General features: G+C 40.4%; 1 protein-coding gene and 1 long non-coding RNA gene across 2 annotated transcripts in view; one reads left to right on the top strand and one right to left on the bottom strand.

Moving 5' to 3' along the window:
* The window catches only part of LOC133133853 (uncharacterized), a 103,664-nt gene that overhangs the window by 55,100 nt on the left and 32,301 nt on the right, over positions 1-16,263 (top strand). The window lies entirely within an intron of this gene.
* On the bottom strand, positions 14,896-15,427 carry LOC133132145 (uncharacterized). The gene is made up of 2 exons (XR_009709077.1): positions 15,391-15,427; positions 14,896-15,248 (listed from the first exon to the last, which is right to left on the bottom strand). It is a non-coding gene; the product is annotated as an uncharacterized LOC133132145 (long non-coding RNA).

Genomic DNA, 16,263 nt, shown 5'->3' with positions numbered 1-16,263 from the left:
TAGCCACTCCACCTCCTTTAGCTCTCCTATCAGAGCTAAACAAATTAAAACCGGCAATAGAAACATCCGAGTTGGAAATTTTCCCAGACAACCAAGACTCGGTAATAACAAGTATGTCGGGGGCGGCATCGACAATCATACAGTTAATGAAATCCATCTTGGGCAGCAAACTCCTCGGATTTAGGTGCAGAAGCTTCAAATCATTTATGGCCCGCAGGTCCTGCAATGACCCCAAATCATTAGATCCCAGAGTAGCAGAAGGAGCAGAGCCGGGCAAGGCAATACCAGTAGAAACAACCACCAGGTTTCCCTGCACAGCTCTGCTTGGCCTGGAAGCACGACGAGGAAGACGTACTGGGAGGGGGCTGATAGTGGGGATGACACACAAAGCCGCGGTATCCTTACCGGACCATTCAGGAAGCCAGCTGTTGCTCCGCAACTCAGTTGCTGGACTCGAAGCAAGGAAGGTTTAGCTCAACGTCACCGGCCAAGAGGAGTATCAGCGTCAGCCAGATGAATCCAACAGAAGAGCTCGACGTAGGGACCCCATCCTTACTAGCTGATGATGGGGCTCTGGCACGGCCAATATCCAGGATCCCAGAGAACAGCAGATGTTGGCTACCTGCAGTCGGGAAGTAGCTTCCCTCCCCATCGTCAGACAAGAAGTGACAGCGTGACGAGCAAGCGATCAGGCAAAAGATTAAAACAATGACAATCACGCATCTTTGTGGAAAAGTTAAAATAGGAGGCAATCCGCAATTGAAACGTTTAAAAGTAGGGCGGTTAAAACGTTTAAAACGTTTAAAAGTTTGACTCGCTTGAGCAGTGGACGCTGCGGTCGCCATCTCGATTACCCACACTGCGATGGGTGAGAATGACGGGTTAAATTATAAATAGTTCTGAATGTCTACTCTTGGTTTTAGCCTTGGGTTTTGCCTGTGAAGACTGCATTAGTGCAAGAAAACATGAACCAACATGAAGACCAGAGAGCTGAATTAGGCCATTTTGAACCTTAGAAAAGAGACCATTGTATACTTTCTAAAGAACTACATTATATAAAACATTGTCGAAAGACCATATAATATTTTCTAAAGAACTTATCATACTCTGTGAATAACATTCAAAATTTACTTTAAAAACTAAATTATTTTAAAAGGTGTTGAAGCTGAAAACAAAACACATATATTTTGTTTTATTTATTAACAGAAAACTCTTTAATAGACATGATAGAAAAAAACTCATAAAAGATAAGTCAATTAAGCAATTAAATGGTCCGTTATGAAATCTAAAAGCAAGAGCTTTATTGATACATTTCTTGCATTCAGCTGGTGAAAGGCACTGTTTGTATCCCTCAATAAAAAAAGATCACTGGTCCTTCACTGCCAAAATTATTTTCGTTTTATCTTTGTCATTCCGTTGCAGAAGTGATCAAGACAAATGGCCACTTCCCCATTTCATTAAAATACCACCTTTCTACATCAGCAGATTAACCACAGATAAGTTCCTCATGAAGAGTTACCCAAAAGCCTTAACTTAAAAAACAACTTGTAATTACTTGAACAAATGACATCTGCAATAAAATAAGAATTCATACATTTTCTTCAAGTTCTGGTTGTCAGGGCCAACCCTGAATAAATCACAGAGTCTTCCTCAGTAGGCAGGGCTTCAGTCTAAATGAAAGAATGTTTTAAAAGGCTTTCAGCCACAGATATGGCATTACATACTGATAAGACGTGCAAAAATAACATGTGGTTCTGTTTTAAATGAATGAATGAATGAATGAATGAATGAATGAAGAGGGAAATGAATAGTACTTACAGCACAGAGGGCTGCTCTACAGTCGTCAGTTTCTGTTGAAAGATAGACAGGAAGTGGTGGATGAACATGCCGTGTAAAAATACATTTCAACATTTCCCTCTTAGCCCCGCAGTCTGGCCAGTGCAGTCAGATGGCAGCGTAGCGCAGACAGACATGCAGACAGACCTGCAGACAGACATGCAGAGAGACAGGCAGACAGACATGCAGACAGACATGCAGACGGACATGCAGACGGACATGCAGACGGACATGCAGACGGACACGCAGACGGACACGCAGACGGACATGCAGACAGACATGCAGACAGACATGCAGACGGACATGCAGACAGACATGCAGACAGACAGGCAGACAGACATGCAGACAGACATGCAGACAGACACGCAGACGGACATGCAGACAGACATGCAGACGGACATGCAGACAGACATGCTACCTTTTCTCTTTTTAAAATGCAGTGCTGCGTAGTTCACTGCATCTTCATTCGGGGTTCCTTCAGCACCTGAAATAGACAGAAAACACAAATACATTTTTTAAGCATTTTTAAAGCCAGTGCACAAATAACTGTGTAAAAATACAATTTTGTTATAATTTTATAATTAAATATAATTAGAACGGTAAAAATACAATTTCACCCTCTCCAAAGAGTATACGTAATATTTCACAAATTATTACTAATATGATTCATGATAAATTATGATTTTAATTATTAATTATTTTGCATAGTAGCTGATATTTTTATTTATCGTAAAAAATTGTCTTCGATGGTAAAAAAATGTACTGTAGCTCATTTGTGTGGGAAATATTACTGTTTTTATTTTTTAGATGCAGGGCAGCGTAAAGCACAACTTCATTAGGGCTTTGTTCCTCAGCTTCAGCTGAATTGTATTTCCAAAACACAAATAAATGCATTTTTACATTCCATTACATTATTGGCATTTGGCAGACGCTCTTATCCAGAGCGACGTACAGTTGATTAGACTAAGCAGGAGACAATCCTCCCCTGGAGCAATGCTGGGTTAAGGGCCTTGCTCAAGGGCCCAACGGCTGTGCGGATCTTATTGTGGCTACCCTGGGATTAGAACCACGGACCTTGCGTGTCCCAGTCATTTACCTTACCCACTACCCTACAGGCCACCATTTTTAACACTTGTGAACACATCACTGTGTAAAAATACTATTTCTCATGGTTTTCACACATCCCTTCTGTGAGATGCTCCCCTCTGCTCCTTTGCCCGTGTGGTGTAAACACACATCCTCATGTGGGTTCCTGCGTACAGCACTGTGCTGGTTCTGGTCCCATCTAGATGCTGCATTTGTGCTCATGTCTCCTGGTAAAATGCAGTCTCCACGTGTATTCAGGTGTCTGTGCTGTGCGTCCGCTAACTGAGGAATGAACCTGTTTTACTTGAGATTGTATTAATGTGTAACTGTGTTGTGCCTTTGTATTGTACTGAACATTATGTTGTACTCTCTGCCTGCTCCTCCCTTGGCCAGGGCTCCCTTGTAAAAGAGACTCACCTGGTTAAATAAAGGAGAAATAAAATAAATAAACCGTCTCTGGCTGCTGGCTAGCCTACCTCTGCGGGGCACATTTTGCCCTTTATACGTGAGCGCTGAAGATGGTTTTCTGACTGCACTGTATGTTTACTGCACTTTTCGTTTTGGCACCTTTCTGTTTTCACCCAATATTAAAGTACTTTATTTGATTTATCTCGGTTTTTGCATTTTTCCTCTTTTGGAGTGCAAGTATTTTCTTGGTTTTTATGGACATTGACTTCAGAACCACACACCCATCATCCTTAGCATTACTGTGATGCAGATATCGTATCTATTCTGTTTATCAGTGCAGAGAAAATACTACCTAAATACTACCTAAAACGAACGGAAGCATAGTGGACAGCATCATCGTTTTGGGTTTGTTCAGCACCTTGAAGAGAGAAGAACAGACAGGAAACACAAATGAATGCTTTTTTTTTTTTGGCTGAAACCACAATGCTTTTGAACACATCACTGTGTACAAAAGTGCAGACATGCAGACAGACAGACATGCAGACAGACATGCAGACGCACGGACATGCAGACAGACATGCAGACAGACATGCAGACATGCATGCAGATAGACTTGCAAACAGACAGACATGCAGACATGCAGACAGACAGACATGCAGACGGACATGCAGACAGACATGCAGACATGCAGACAGACAGACATGCAGACATGCATGCAGACAGACACGCAGACAGACAGGGCAGACAGACATGCAGGCAGACAGGCAGACAGACATGCAGACAGACATGCAGACATGCATGCAGACAGACACGCAGACAGACAGGGCAGACAGACATGCAGGCAGACAGACATGCAGACAGACATGCAGACAGACATTGTACCGTTTCTATTTTTAAAATGCAGTGCTGGGTAGTTCACTGCATCTTCATTCGGGGTTCCTTCAGCACCTGAAAAAGACAGAAAATAGAAATACATTTTTTAAGCATTTTTAAAGCCAGTGCACAAATAACTGTACTTCATTTGATTTATCTCGGTTTTTAAATTTTTCCTTTTTTGGAGTGCAAGTGTTTTCTTGGTTTTCATGGACATTGACTTCAGAACCACACACCCATCATCCTTAGCATTACTGTGATGCAGATATCGTATCTATTCTGTTTATCAGTGCAGGGAAAATACGACCTTTGTTCTTTTTCAAACGAACGGAACATAGTGGACAGCATCATCGTTTTGGGTTTGTTCAGCACCTTGAAGAGAGAAGAACAGACAGGAAACACAAATTAATGCATTTTATGGCTGAAACCACAACGCTTTTGTACACATCACTGTGGAAACAAATAAGATCCTAATGCGGCTACACTGGGGCTCCAACCACCCAGCCCAGTCAAGGAAATACAGCACTATACTATAAACTACTAAGCAAAATTCCAATGAACAAATTCTATCTTTTATTTGACTTTACCCAGGCACAAAGTGAATACTGCACAGATGACTGATCTATTATTGGATCATATTTTACAGGAAAGACTCACTAAAAAAATCAAATGCATAATTTTTACAAAATCCGGGCCCCTGTTTATATGCCACACACAAACACACTGACACACACGCAGATGCTGAGATACATATACACACATACACATACACAGACTGACACACACTCAGATGTGATACAAACACACACATACACCTTGCACATACATCAGATACAGCATACATAATTGATCATAATTGATTAAATATGCTGGCCAAAATGAGATAAAAGCATCATAAAGTAAATAAATGAGGCTTGCATTGCATGACAAATATTAAAAATAAATTGTGCTGTTCCTTACCTTGATGTCTCCGATGTCTCATTTTTATATAGATTATGAGCACAGTTGCAAGGCACAGGAGAAGACCAGTGAGACAGACCAGAGAAAAATAAAATAGACTGATTCCTATATTTAAAAGAAAAGATTAATAAGTCACAAACATAGGCTCGGTGCACACACACACATGCATACAGTACAAGTGTACACACATCATGAAAACCATTTGACAATTTATCTGTCTTCTGTTGCATACATTCAGTTTGTTGTTTAGACAAAAACAGATTATTTTTGGTATTGGAATGATCAACATTAACAATACATGCATGCATACTGTCCATACATTCATGCATACGTACATGCTGAACAATATATACACACACAGACACCTTTAATTTCTGGTTGGTTTGTGACAGTCCCTCCCTCACCTTCAGGAGAGATCTCAGTGGGTTGGTTGGTTTGGTTGGGTTGGTTGGGTTGTGTGGGTTGGTCGGGTTGTGTGGGTTGCGTGGTTTGTGTGGGTTGCGTGGTTTGTGTGGCTTGTCTCTTTATCGTCAGGTTTAACGGCAGCAGGGCTCGAAGACGGTCCTTGTAAAACACGGCACACACCCAAGCGCTCCGCTTCAGCGTGACGTTTCTCACCGAGAGCGCAAACTTAATCCCGAACCCGTCAGCGCTGGCGAACTTCTGCTGACTTTCCACCTCTATCCACAACAGTCTGGTGCCCTCTTTCGCTTTTGAAACCGCACAAACCACGGAGCCACTTTCTCCCTCCAAGAGCTCCGCAGGATCCTGGTACACTGAGGACGCAGACAGGCACAGCGATCTCACTGAAGATGGCCACATAGCATAGATAGCAGAGGCAGGATGCATCTGGACAATATAACTTCCTTTACAGTTTAAGGATGTAATGTTGGCTACATTCATCAAGTAGACAGACCCGTATGACATATCAATACACAGTAAACTGTTTAGACTGAGACAGACCCGTATAACATGTTAATACACAGTAAACTGCTTAATTTTAGACAAACCCTTACAGAGAATAGATAGAGCCCAAAAAGGATCACAGAATTAAAGTTAAAACTGAATTAAACACTGGACATTTTATGGAATAGCATTTAAATTCCACAAAATGGCATTTGTTCTTAATGAGCAAGTACATTACCTGCGAGCATTCATGAAATAGAAAAGGGATTTACTGGGAGATAGAATTACATTTTCATTTTCATCATTTTTAAATCTTTACATCTTACTACATTTTAAATGCATTTCTGCAGTTCTTAAATAAGCATAACTGTGGAGAATGTACAATGCCTGACATTACTGTAAGCCCCCCACTAACCCAAAGACGAAGTTAGCTGTGTAGGGCGAAGGTATCTGCGTGTGTCCTTCAGGTGCTGTTTGGGAAGAGGTTGATGTTATTACCTAATTGAACCCATTCCGTAGAGAAACTAGATCAGTCAGAGAAATACCAAGGGACAAAGACAGCAGTATCACTCTGCCTTCCGTTTTTAACTGATATGGACTGACCCAGAACTCCGGGAATGGTGCATCTTACAGTTCCTATACACTTTGACTCTGTTTCTTATAATTAACCCCAATTTATAATATTATCACTATCTAAATTTGGACTTGATTGTTACAGGAATCCTATACTGAGAAAAACTCGCTGAACAATCCTCTGCTGGTACCACCGCATGACACATCGCGCGTTATGTGCACGTCTCACGAACTGACTAGCTATCTGTAGTCATTACAGAGGTCGCAGGAATAGCTACTCTCGGGTATATCTGTTTCCAGCCTAGGGACCCAAGCAGACCAACATAGCTACGGCTGTGCTCGACATGAATGAACTACCATGCGGAGGCGAGGGATTTACCAACATAGGTCTACGGGTGCTATACGCCGTGATACAGTAAGTGGAAATAATCATCCTCCCTAGACCAGTTCGAGGGGGTAAGCCACGCATTCCCTGTGTAACATTAAGTGTCAGTAAGGAAAACCAAACAGATCAAGTTTAACAATTTATTTTGCCAGGTAGGTTACGTCTTCAAATTAAAACCAAAACACAAAGTTACAAATCATAGTACATAATACAATTTTTCCACAGAGTACAAAGTAAAAGCATTGTCATACCTGGCAAGGGTTTCTACACACACGGCAGGTGCGGGAGTCTGGCAACAGATCTCCCAGACCCCTTGTCTCTTCTCCTTAAGTAGCAAACCAGGCCTTTGATGTTTGACCAAAAAGTGGGTCCATGATTAATCATTTGTACATTGTCACTAATGGGTATCTAGACAGGGGGGTGGAACCAGATGACTTTTCTTAGGTCAGATTTCCATAGCTTTTCCTAGGTTCCTGGATGGCTATGATATCCTTAGTACATTCCTACGAAAATGAGACCATTGTACCAATCACACTAAACCAAGGAAAATGATACCAAACATGAATTTTATCATAATTGGCCTTGCCATGAAACATCCAGTGCTGTACACCCCATTCAGTGTCTGAGTCAAGAGGGAGAGTAATAAAGGGTTCAGGAGAAGGTCGGGCCTGGCAGGCAGGATTCCCTCCCAACCTCTCGGTGCCGTAAACAAAGTTGCTCTGTCATTTACTGTCGCAATGAGTTTAACAGCCGAGGCCTGAATAAACAATCAGATAACAGAGGGGGTTGCTTTGGAATGCCTTGATTACCCGTCCTGCGTTCTGGAGAGTAGAGTGATGAGTTGAATCCTAGGTTTTGAAACCCAGGTGCGGTTTGCACAGTCAGTCGGCCTTACATTACCATCAACTGTAATTATTTCATAAGTGCATGTTTTGTAAATTCCGCGGTCTTTACACAGAACGCATCGGTAGTGTCCATGGTCTTCCCAAAGCAGCGGGGAGATGCGCAGCTCAAATCTGTTGTCAGTCCAATTCTTTACTTCAGATCGATTTTCAAAGAGCGCAAGATCCGTGCCATGCCGTTTGCAGGAATCTCCTTCAGAAGCCGTCTGTTCCCGCTCCAAATCCCCTCAAGCTTCGCACCGGACAGAGCTTCACAAAAGAGCTGCAACGGGCCTGTCTTAGGGCGTCTGAACACTTCAGGTGTGAGATTTTTTAAACCTGGAAAAAAATCATAAACACTTTTATATACAGTATATATGTACAGTTAATATACAGCGGCTTCATAAAGAATTTAGAATCCTTCACATTTTGCACACTTTATTGTTTCATTTTAAATTGATAAAAATGGCCGTTTTTGCCAATCAATCTACACGTGTTTTTTGATATTTTTGCGAATTCATTCAAAAAAATATTTCTCATTTAAATAAGTACTCAGACCCATTGCTGTGGCATTCCGAATTGTATGCAAAAAGTGATGGGGTCTGAATACTGAATATTATTACAGTAAAAATGATATTCAAACGTAACGCATACACTCAGCGAGCACTTTATTAGGTACTTATTACACTTGATTTTTAGACTTATTTGTTAGGCTGCTGCTGTTGCCTCAAAATTACTTGAACGGTTATTCGACCGCTTTTTAGTTAATATTGTATTTACCTTTCTGTATTTCCAGTTTCACCTGAGATTTTTTATCTGTTTCATTGACACAGTCGTACAGCCCCTCGTTCATCTTCTGAAACCTTTCCACCAGCAGATACGCAGTGCTCTCCAACACCAACGTCTGGATGTTACTTCCCAGTGTCACGTTCCATTCCCACGTTGGTTTAAAACTCGTCTTTGATGTGCATCGAAACGTGGCGTCCAATCCCCGTGCTACTCGGACGACTTCAACTCGTGGAACAAACATTCAAATTGTTATCATGCATTCGCAAATAATTCAGCCGATTACATGTTCAATACACGCTCCAACCAATTCTTGAAATCGGATGGAAATATTGTGCATTTCAAAACCTGAAAGCTTTTCTCAAGAGATGATCACTAATCTGAATCCTGTTAATCCTTTAGATTCTCCGATCATAACTCACCTTTTGCAAGAGCGCGATAATATCCTGGTGAAAAAAACAACAGAATCCAGCAGCCGATGGTATAACGAAGAATCATTGTCCAAAACTGAAGGAAATTCTCTTGGTGTGACGGATTATGGGTTAGGCGCAGTATGCAGCGGAACACCACTCAGCAGGAGGTGGACGCAGTAAAATAATTTCTCGCGCTCAGGGATATGTATTTATATATTTATACGTCACAGTAACAACACTTCCTTTTATCACCCGACAAACCAAACAAAAAAACTCAAATACAGTCTCAAAAAGCCTGCTTGTCATCCATTGACTTCAAAATCAAAATGTACTTTTAGCAGCAAAGTTTAATTTATAAGTTTTTCCAAGTTGTATTTGCAATTGTATTTCTGTTTAGGTTTGCAGTTGCTGATTCATATTCTTGATTTTTAAATTCAGGCTATGGGCTGATTAACACTAAAATTAGAAGCAAAACCACTGCAGAGGAAGTGATTGGCCACCCAGGCACAGAAACAAAAGCAGAAGTACAAAAATATTTGCCATAGTTATTGAATTCATATTTATCAGCGGTGTAAAAGAGTAATCTATAAGAGTATGGTCAATGTCAAATGGACATTCACCCAAGTAAACTCAGGTGAGGTTAAAGGTATTTTCTGTATTAAGCACAGATGCAATCGGCACCAGGTGTTAGCAGTTGGGAAAAAAGACTGTTAACTAGACATGCTAATAATGAGAAATTCAGGATGATTGCGAGTTTAACACTTACGGAGTGACGTACAACAAAGTACACACTCATAACCAGGGACAAGTGTGCTGAAAGACCCTTGAGGTTCCAAGTTCCAAGTGCTAGAAGTGTACATGTATAATTACCAAAGATTACATCATTCCACAGTTACATATTTAAGTGTGAACACAGAAATTAATGTTATGTAAACTTATTTTCTGAGGGAGACAGACAGGGGTACATTCTTGTTGCATCAAGCATATTATCATGTTTCATGGTTGTCATGTCATGTTTTATGTTTAGTCATTGTCTTAGTTACGTTATTGTCATGTCACGTATTATGTTAGTCTAGTCCAGGGGTCGGCAACCCTGGTCCTGGAGAGCCGCAGGGTGTGCTGGCTTTCGTTGTTACTTGGTATTAATTGATCAATGAAAGCCGTTGATTACACAGTTAACTCACCTCACCTGGTTTCTTGGGTCTGAATCGGTTGCTTATTTTAAGGTGGAGACGAAAGCCAGCACACCCTGCGGCTCTCCAGGACCAGGGTTGCCGACCCCTGGTCTAGTCTAACCACGTTTTTAGGTTTTATTTCTTGTTATATTTCATTTTCATGTCATGTTACATTTCATGTTTAGTTGTTATGACTTTATTGTTAGTCTTGTCTTGCCACGTTATGTAGTTTATTCATGTCACATTTCGCAAGCCTATGTCACGATTTATGTTACTTATGTTATGGTACTGTACTTTGGTTTTGGCCCTGATGGGATTTTATTACATCCCTTTTGTCTGAGTCGTGCATTTTGGGTCCAACCCCCGACCCGTCTCACAAATGGTGTGTGCTGTATGTATTAGACACTATGGTGTGTGCGGTTTGTATCAGACACTATGGTGTGTGCTGTTTGTATCAAACACTATGGTGTGTGCGGTTTGTATCAGACACTATGTTGTGCGCAGTTTGTATCTAACACTATGGTGTGTGCTGTATGTATCAAATAAACACTATGGTGTGTGCTGTTTGTATTAGACAAACACTATGGTGTGTGCTGTATGTATTAGACAAACACTATGGTGTGTGCTGTATGTATTAGACTTTTGCATGCGATTATCTAATCAGCCAATCGTGTGGCAGCAGTGCAATGCATACAATCACACAGTTCAGTCAGGACTGAATACTGCACAGCTGACTGATCTATTATTGGATCATATTTTACAGGAAAGACTTACTGCCTCACTAAAAAAATGTAATGCATAATTTTAACATAACCCGGCCATGCACACGCACACACACACGCGCACACACACGCAAACACACAAACACACAGATGTGATACATGCACACACACACGTAGACACCGACACACTAATACAAAACCACACATAAACCTTGCGAATACATCAGGTACAGAATACATAATTGATAATTATTTGATCAAATATGGTGGCCTAAATTAGATTAAAGCATCATAAAGTTAATAAACGAGGGTAGCATTGAATGACAAATATTAAAAATAAATAGTGCTGTTCCTTACCTTGATGTCTCCGATGTCTTTCTTTTGTACAGATTATGAGCACAGTTGCAAGGCACAGGAGAAGACCAGTGAGGCAGGATGCATCTGGACAATACAGCTTCCTTTACAGTTTAAGGATGTAATGTTGGCGACATTCATCAAGTAGACAGACCCGTATGACATATCAATACACAGTAAACTGCTTAGACGTAGATAAACCCGTATAACATGTTAATACACAGTAAACTGCTTAGTTTTAGATAGACCCTTACAGAGAATAGATAGAGCCAAATACGGATCACAGAATTAAAGTTAAAACTAAATTAAACACTTGGACATTTTATGGAATAGCATTTCAATTCCACAAAATGGCATTTGTTCTTAATGAGCAAGTACATTACCTGCGAGCATTCATGAAATAGAAATTTTAAATGCATTTCTGCAGTTCTTAAATAAGCATAACTGTGGAGAATGTACAATGCCTGACATTACCTGTTTGTATCAAACACTATATTGTGTGCTGTTTGTATCAAATACTATGGAGTGTGCTGTATGTATTAAACAAACACTATGGAGTGTGCTGTATGTATCAAACACTGTATGTATTACATTATATTATATTAATGGCATTTAGCAGATGCTCTTATCCAGTGTGACCTACAGTTGATTAGACTAAGCAGGAGACAATCCTCCCCTGGAGCAATGCAGGGTTAAGGGCCTTGCTCAAGGGCCCAACGGCTGTGCGGATCTTATTGGGGCTACACTGAGATTAGAACCACCTACCTTACGTGTCCCAGTCATTTACCCTAACCACTACGCTACAGGCCGCCCCTAGACAAACATTAGACAAACATTATGGTGTGTGCTGTGTTTAATAGACAAACACTATGATATTAAAAATTAAATTTCACAATTACAATTACATGTTAAATCATCTTACATGGTTTCCCACTTTGTGTAACTGAAGAATAGATTATTTCTCTGTACACTGGAAATACAACTGCAAAAAACAAAGAACATCCAGTGAGCAGCAGTTCTGCAGACAGAAACGCCTTGTTAATGAGGAGAAGGGCCAGACTGGTCAAAGCTGACAGGAAGGTGACAGTAACGCAAATAACCACACATTACATCAGTGGTATGCAGAAGAGCATCTCTGAACACACAATGCGTCAAACCTCTAAGTGGATAGGCTACAGTGGCAGAAGACTTAGTAAGTCTAAAAAACAAGTTGAATAAATACCTAATAATGTGCTCACTAAGTGTATATACAGTACATGGAAGTCATGTTGTCATGAGAGTGATTGAACACTAGGCGGCACTGTTAGCCCACTTGCTCCAGTGGACCCACTGTCCCCTCCAAAAGTATTGGAACAGTGAGGTCAATTCCTTTGTTTTTACTATACACTGAAGACAATTGGGTTTGAGGTCAAAAGATATACCTGAGACAACAGATTGGAATCTCAGCTTTTATTTTATCTGGTATTTTTATCCAGATTTGTTAAACAACTTAGAACATATCACCTTTTGTATCAGACCACCCAATTTTCAGGTGAGCAAAAGTACTGGAACATGGGCAGGTGTTTCTTGTTGCCCAGATGTGTCCTGTTCGATTGATCAGTTAAATAATAAATAGTTCTGAATGTCTACTCTTGGTTTTAGCCTTGGGTTTTGCCTGTGAAGACTGCATTAGTGCTAGAAAACATGAACCAACAAGGAGACCAGAGAGCTGTATTTGGCCATTTTGAACCTTATAAAAGAGACCATTGTATATTTTCTAAAGAAGTACATTATATAAAACATTGCCAAAAGACCATATAATATTTTCTAAAGAACTTATCACACTCTGAATAACATTCAATATTAACTTAAAAACTAAATTATTTAAGAAGGTTTTGAAGCTGAAAACAAAACATGTATATTTTGTTTTAATTATTAACAGAAAAGTCTTTAACAGACATTATAGAAAAAAACTCATAAAAGATAAGTCAATTAAGCAATTAAATGGTCCGTTATGAAATCTAAAAGCAAGAGCTTTATTGATACATTTCTTGCATTCAGCTGGTGAAAGGCAATGTTTGTATCCCTCAATAAAAAAACGATTACTGGTCCTTCACTGCCAAAATTATTTTAGGTTTATCTTTGTCATTCCTTTGCAGAAGTGATCAAGACAAATGGCCACTTCCCCATTTCATTAAAATACCACCTTTCTACATCCGCAGATGAACCACAGATAAGTTCCTCATGAAGAGTTACCGAAAGCCAACCTGTTTAGCCCGTTCAAATACCGGCTTGATCCATCCACTAGAAAACATAATAAAACAGGGCAATGGTGTTTATTTTCAACTGTTGCTCAAAGTTTAGACCCTAATGTTCAAATGTTCGTCACAAAACACGATCGAAAGTGCATTTTAGTGCATTTAGAAATGATTTTTAACCTTAAAACCGCAAATACACGATATTTACAAATGTCGGACAAGTAGAAAGAAATGGTTTTACCGTCGAACAGCCAGCTGCGGTGCGGCCATGTTTGTTGTCCTTTGAAAGGGGAGAAGCTACTGAATCGAATGAGATAAAACATTCTATAGACTACAATACCCAGCTGACCTCACATCCAGGCGTAAAGACACTACTCCATGTGCGTAAAAAACAAGCTAAAGGAAGAAGTCGGAGCGCACGGCCGTTTCGCAAGTTTTTGGTGATTTAGAGAGTTTTATTTGACGCTGTGAAAGTGTATAACGCCGACAAGGACATGGCCGAGATTTTAGCGGAGATTATGAGTCGGTCAGACTCGGCAACTACGAATGAAATCGCCTCAGACGAGGAGGACCCCTGGGGCAGCACTACGCTGTCCCAGAAAGCCCAGCTAGGGGGAGGGAAGGGGAGGGGGAGGGGAGCCACAGAGTGCAGTGGGCAAACGCAAAGACTGTTCCTGTTTATGTTATTTGAATGTGCAATAGTTGTTTTCAAGAGTACATTGTTTACACTAATTGTGATATTTTTGTTTTCTAATTGCACATTGACATTGATCACTTTATATTTGGTTATTCTATTATTGGAGTGGACATTTTATATTGCACATTGGCATTCGTTTTTACTTTATATTTGGATATTATATTATTGTATATCATATTTAGTTGGTATAATAAAACTACTCCATTTGGAGACAAAATGATACATTTTCTTGTTTTTTTTTATTGATATTATACTGTGCACAAGGCTGTGCCATATCCAAAAGCTCCAGTAGATGGCAATAGACTCCTGTATGGACATAAGTTGTATTTTCCAGCCAGTTTCCATTGGAAGTGGAAAATAACCCAGTTGGCACACTTTGGTGCCAAATTGTGCCAAATTGTGCCAAATTGAGTGTCCGCCTGGTAGTATCCTTACTAAAACCTTTGTGGAGGCTTTGCCCTTTGCTCAAATTCTATCTAAATGTGGTACATTTGTAGTCAAGGACTTGCTGAAGGTGAACAATGGCATCAGTCTACATGGAATCATTGTTGGCATGGTGTTATCCTCTGTCAGATAGGGGGGAAAAACAGGCGAGGATAGAAATTTCACATTTCTCCTTTGGTTTATTCCAATTTACTCAGGCATAGTAACAGTCACAATCTTTTCACACATTGGGAATACATCTCTGAGGTCCCTAGATGTCCATAGACACCAAGAACATGCATATGAAACTTACTACTGTGGAGAAATTCTTCATTTACTTTGGGTATGTCTTTTTAGGCGTTTTTTCTGAAAATATGGCTAGGGCTTAACAGGTTCTTAAAAAACAACATGTAATTACTTGAACAAATAACATTTGCAATAAAATGGAAATTCATACATTTTCTTCAAGTTCTGGTTGTCAGGGCCAACCCTGAATAAATCACAGAGTCTTCCTCAGTAGGCAGGGCTTCAGTCTAAATGAAAGAACGTTTTAAAAGGCTTGCAGCCACAGATATGGCATTACATACTTACAAGACTTGCGAAAGAAATGTGGTTTTGTTTTAAATGAATGAATGAATGAATGAATGAATGAAGAGGTAAATGAATAGTACTTACAGCACAGACGGCTGCTCTACAGTTGTCAGTTTCTGTTGAAAGATAGAAGAAAGCGGTGGATGAACATGCCGTGTAAAAATACATTTCAACATTTCCCTCTTAGCCCCGCAGTCTGGCCAGTGCGGTCAGATGGCAGTGTAGCGCAGACGGACATGCAGACAGACATGCAGACGGACATGCAGGCAGACGGACATGCAGACGGACACGCAGACAGACGGACACGAAGGCAGACGGACATGCAGGCAGACGGACACGCAGGCAGACGGACACGCAGGCAGACGGACACGCAGGCAGACGGACACGCTGACAGACGGACACGCAGGCAGACGGACACGCAGGCAGACGGACACGCAGGCAGACGGACACGCAGGCAGACGGACACGCAGGCAGACACGCAGACAGACATGCAGACAGACATGCAGACAGACAGACAGACATGCAGACGGACATGCAGACGGACATGCAGACAGACACGCAGACAGACATGCAGACAGACATGCAGACAGACAGACAGACAGACACGCAGACAGACATGCTACCTTTTCTCTTTTTAAAATGCACTGCTGCGTAGTTCACTGCATCTTCATTCGGGGTTCCTTCAGCACCTGAAATAGACAGAAAACACAAATACATTTTTTACGCATTTTTAAAGCCAGTGCACGAATAACTGTAAAAATACAATTTCGTTATAATTTTTAAATTAAATATAATTAGAATGGTAAAAATACAATTTTACCCTCTCCAAAGAGTATATGTAATATTTCACAAATTATTACTAATACGATTCATTATAAATTATGATTTTAATGATGAATTATTTTGCATAGTAGCTGATATTTTTATTTTTTATATCATAAAACATTGTCTTCGATG

This window comes from Conger conger, chromosome 7, assembly GCF_963514075.1.
Source record: "Conger conger chromosome 7, fConCon1.1, whole genome shotgun sequence".
Taxonomy (NCBI): domain Eukaryota; kingdom Metazoa; phylum Chordata; class Actinopteri; order Anguilliformes; family Congridae; genus Conger; species Conger conger.
The sequence above is the reverse complement of the archived record's forward strand: the minus strand, read 5'-3'. Positions and strand labels throughout refer to the sequence as shown.